At 42.6% G+C, this 4,994-nt stretch overlaps 1 pseudogene; it reads right to left on the bottom strand.

Annotated features, from left to right (window-relative positions):
* Positions 1–876: 876 nt before the first annotated feature.
* Positions 877–4,717, bottom strand: LOC123860389 (large ribosomal subunit protein eL30-like; annotated as a pseudogene).
* Positions 4,718–4,994: the final 277 nt, after the last annotated feature.

Raw genomic sequence — 4,994 nt, 5'->3', positions numbered from 1 at the left:
TAAGCCAGATAAATAGAGAAGTAAAGACAGGAAGGAGGTAATAGAAAGGAAGCGAAGTGCTCCATAATCTTTTCAAACAAAGGGAAGGGCATTTGCAGTCAGGCTGGTGTAATAAGTGAGCTGGAAGTATAGGTAATTGTGGTAAGAAAGTGGACTATTAGAATTAGTGATTTTAGGGGAGAGGGGAAAAGAATTAGTGATTTTAGAAGTAAAGAAAGTAGAGGAGTTTTAGGTGATGATGACAAGGTCCAGGGAGTGACGGGGGGGGAGGAGGGGATAGATGGCCAAGTAGCATTGGAGGAGGACATCGGAGATTAGGTGGGTCTTTCTGAACTCACTTAGGATGATGGCAGGACTTGCAGGACAAGAGAACACAGCAACCAAGTGCCAGTATCTTCTGTAAACGATGAGTACACAGAAGGCAGGTGGATTAAAAAAAAAAAAAAGAAGGCAGGTGGATTACAATGACCAATCAGAGAGAATGGCAGGGGTTTTTACAAAAGGGTGGGGAAGCAGTGGACTCTGACTAGCACCAGGGAGTATTCTGGTCTCCTGACACTAAAGAGGTGTGAAAAATATGAGCAGACCTCACTGGAGGGAGCAGCCCGGGAAGTGGCCTAGAGAAGGTTAGGTTTTAATAAGCACCGAAGTGGAAGGAGCATTCAGGGAAATGATTGAGTGTGTAGAGGAATTGGAATTCCAGAGGGCAAATGGAGGGTTTGTGTAGGGAGAGAGAAGAGGGATTACACTAGGCTTAAGGAAGTGTAGAGCATTTTAGGAATGACAGTTCCACAGAGGACAAATTTGGGAATAGAGCAGGTAATTCTATTTGGGGCTTTGACCTATGAAAACCAGAATGAAGCTTGGCAGATTTAGTCACAGCTGACTCCTGGAGAACAGTGGACACAAAGGCTTAACAAAAGTCAGCTGTGGTCTGGAAGGTCCTACAAGTATTTGTTTTCATGCAGAGGTGTGATTAGTCACAGTAGATGCAGCAGAGGACAGTGGTGGGAGCTAAGAAGCTTGAAGTTCAAAATTATTTGGGGGGGGGAATGAACAGTGGTCCTAAGATTAAATTCTTAGGTGTAGCATCAACTGGTGTTCTCTTTAATCAGAGGTTGGAGGTCTTGGTACTTATAGCTCAGGATAGGGGGTGGGGAAACAGAGACTTAGTAGTGGCCTGGGAACCTAGCCTAGAACTACAGATGCAAACATAGTTTAGAACTTCCACTGGAGAACAATTTTGATTTTCACTCTCCCAGCATAGAAATGATGCCGAAACGATTATCTCAAAGTATTTGCATCCATTATTACAGGCTCAAATTTTAAATGATTTGGGCCATTTCCCCTAAGTTTCCTGCTTATGTTACCAAAGTATGTATTTGCTTAATTCATAATGTACAGAATTGTTGGTAAGTTAAATTGTCCAACGCAAGAGAAATCATGGTTTTGGGTTGGTATAACTATAGGATTCAGAAGTCTTTTTTTTTTTTAAGATTTTATTTATTCATTTATTTGAAAGAGTGAGAGAGAGAGAGAGGGCACACGAGAGGGGGGAGGGTCAGAGGGAGAAGCAGACTCCCTGCCGAGCAGGGAGCCCGATGCGGGACTCGATCCCGGGACTCCAGGATCATGACCTGAGCCGAAGGCAGTCGCTTAACCGACTGAGCCACCCAGGCGCCCAGGATTCAGAAGTCTTAACAAAACTTAAAGTTGTCACATTTCAGGAGGGAAAGTATAAATCTTAGTTTTTAATTTGTTCTTTTCTTGCCAATGCCTTTAGAGAATCGATAGAAAATACATTAGCAGAACTAGGCCAGCGTCATACACAGCGGGCCTCCCTCACCACCTTCAGCTCCTTGAGACTTCTTGCTGCACTAAACTTCTGGAGATGCTTTTTGTTTCTAGCACTCACTTGGATATGGGTAGAATATGGATATATTCTGTTTTTTCACCGTGGAAGCTCTTTGTTTTTTACCCACATATAATCACTTCTTAGATGCATATTTTTCCACATTTTAACAGCTCAGAAAATTGAGATGCTTCTTATAATCCAAACTGTTTTTGATTTGATGAAATAGAGTACCTTGTATCCCTCCCCTCCCACAGCCCAATGTAACGCCTGACACACAGGAAGCACTGAACAAATGTTTGTTTATTGATTGACTAATATGTAAATTAAGAAGAGGCCATAGAAGTAGAATTATTTCTTATATACCAATTTTAACTTGACCTCCAGCATTTATTCAAACTCTTAAGTTTCATGAGTCTTTATTCAATAAAATGTTAGGTTGTTACAAAAATAGAGGAAAGGAATAAAGAAAGTGTAATAATTTATCTGCCTTTATAATGATTTAAAAACGGAGGGGTGCCTGGGTGGCTCAGTCATTAAGCATCTGCCTTCGGCTCAGGTCATGATCCCAGAGTCCTGGGATCGAGCCCTACTTCGGGCTCCCTGCTCTGCAAGAAGCCTGCTTCTCCCTCTCCCACTCCCCCTGTTTGTGTTCCCTCTCTTGCTGTGTCTCTCTCTGTCAAATAAATAAATAAAATCTTTTAAAAAAAATAAAAAATAAAAACGGATTTAATATTTACAAGGCATTCCTTAACAATACCTACCTTATTTTTGTGTAGAATTTGTCACCAAAACAACAACAACAGCCAACCATGCAATATATATAGAAAAAAAAATGACTATTAGAATAACAGAGGGGTGCCTAGCTGGCTCAGTCCAGAGAGCATGCAACTCTTGATCTTGGGGTCATAAATTCCAGCCGCACATTGGGCCTAGAGATTACTTAAATAAATTAAAAAGTGGAAAACAGAGAAAGTATATGATTTACCTAAGTTCCACAACTAGTCAGTCTTGGTTTCTTGGTTTATGGTACCTGTTCTTTACACTGGGCTGGGTTGTCCCATGGAAAGATAGATATACCAAAAGCATTCTTAAATGCAGCGCATTTGTGCAAAGTGCTTCTTTTTTTTTTTTTTTTAGATTTTATTTGTTTGATAGAGAGAGACACAGCGAGAGAGGGAACATAAGCAGGGGGAGTGGGAGAGGGAGAAGCTGGCTTCCCGCCGAGCAGGGAGCCCGATGTGGGGCTCGATCCCAGGACCCTGGGATCATGACCTGAGCCGAAGGCAGACGCTTAACGACTGAGCCACCCAGGCGCCCCTGCAAAGTGCTTCTTAAAACTGATTGCCTTCAGGTGAAATTCTCACTGCTTTTGTGCTGTTGCATTCATCTCTTTCTAGTCTTTAGAAGAAGGGGAAAAGGGGAAAGGGAAAAGGGGCAGCATAGCTGAAGTATAATTGCTTAGTAGGCACTGTTCAATGAGGGAGGCAGTAAAAAGTGAAACTCCTATTATTACATAGTAAAGAGCACCTTATTTAGTTCTTGGGAAAGATTGAAGGATATTTACTGCTAAAATGCAATTTTCACTCACTCTGAAGGAATCATCACAATTGTCAACTCGTTTTCCAACTTAGAACCTTTAAGTCATCCTCATGAAATGTTTGTATTCCTTTGTCTTACCTTCGCTGCCCATGCCTCTGTGGTGTCCCTCCACTGCTTCGCTTCGATTTGACTTTCGGAGTAATTTTCGGTCCTACATATTTATATCCAGGCTCTCCTTAGGTTATCCCTTTCTTGCTTTGGCTTTCATTGCAATATCTTCTCTGACATTCATTTTAGCCAAGATTAACTTCCTTTTGCCCCTGAATATTTGATTTTTCTCTACCTTCGAGCTGGTTTTGAAGTCAGGTGTGTCCCAGGGTAGAAGTGTCTTATCTTCCATTTCACTAAAGTTACTTCCTAGAATTACTTCTCTCTTGGGAAAAGAAGGGTGGCTTTCAACGAAGCTCATGATTCCAGAAATCAGTGAGCACTAATTTTGCAAGTTATAGTGAAGGATCTTGGTGGTAGCAGTTGCCCTCCCTTATGGGGAAGCCATCATATCGATGCTTTATTTCTCCCTTCCCACTCAAGATGCTTACAAGTTATCAGAGAAGGGACTTCTCGTGACTTCCAGATATTTCCTCCTTTGACTTCTTTTTTCAATTACTTGTTTATATTTAGTTAGTTTTGCTTTCTAGCTATGTTTTACTTTTTTTTTTTTTTTTAAGATTTTATTCATTTGAGAGAGAGGATGAGAGGAGAGAGAGAGCACATGAGAGGGGGGAGGGTCAGAGGGAGAAGCAGACTCCCTGCTGAGCAAGGAGCCCGATGCGGGACTCGATCCCGGGACTCCAGGATCATGACCTGAGCCGAAGGCAGTCGCTTAACCAACTGAGCCACCCAGGCGCCCACTTTTTTTTTTTTTTTTTTTAAAACAAGCTCTGGCCAGTTTCATTAGAGAAGAATTTTGCATGTTTTGCTTTTCACCAGTCAGTCCTGGCATGCTTCTAATGATATCAGGATCCCCTGGATCAATGATAGCCAATGAGCATACTCCACAGTATTTTCCACATTCTAAACCCAATTCAATAGTATTGCCACTGTACTAGGGACACCAGTTTTGGCCAACGTGGCATAATAGTCTATTTCTGATTTCCTCAAGGCTGGAGAGTTGTTGTCAAGGATGATCTGTTTCACTTTGCCATGTCTGATCATTTTCGGAGTCTGCTTGTGCCCCAGCACATACTTTCCACTTTTCATGATGACTTGGAGCCCAGAGTAGATAGACTCCAGTGGCTTTTTCGTCTCCTTTGCAGCCACCATCTTCCTGCCTTAGGTGTGGGCAAGGCCAGCCAGGAGCAGCCGCCCAGATGGCTGGGAGCGAGAAAAAGGCGCTATGTTTTACTTTTTTTTTTTTTTAAAGATTTTATTTATTTATTTGAGAGAGAGAGAATGAGAGACAGAGAGCATGAGAGGGAGGAGGGTCAGAGGGAGAAGCAGACTCCCCGCCGAGCAGGGAGCCTGATGTGGGACTCGATCCCGGGACTCCAGGATCATGACCTGAGCCGAAGGCAGTCGCTTAACCGACTGAGCCACCCAG

The sequence above is a fragment of the Mirounga angustirostris genome, unplaced genomic scaffold (assembly GCF_029215605.1).
Source record: "Mirounga angustirostris isolate CCGP_5_RB_7025 unplaced genomic scaffold, mMirAng1.0.hap1 SCAF_4, whole genome shotgun sequence".
Taxonomy (NCBI): domain Eukaryota; kingdom Metazoa; phylum Chordata; class Mammalia; order Carnivora; family Phocidae; genus Mirounga; species Mirounga angustirostris.
Note: the sequence above shows the minus strand (reverse complement) of the source record. Positions and strands in the feature narration are given on the sequence as shown.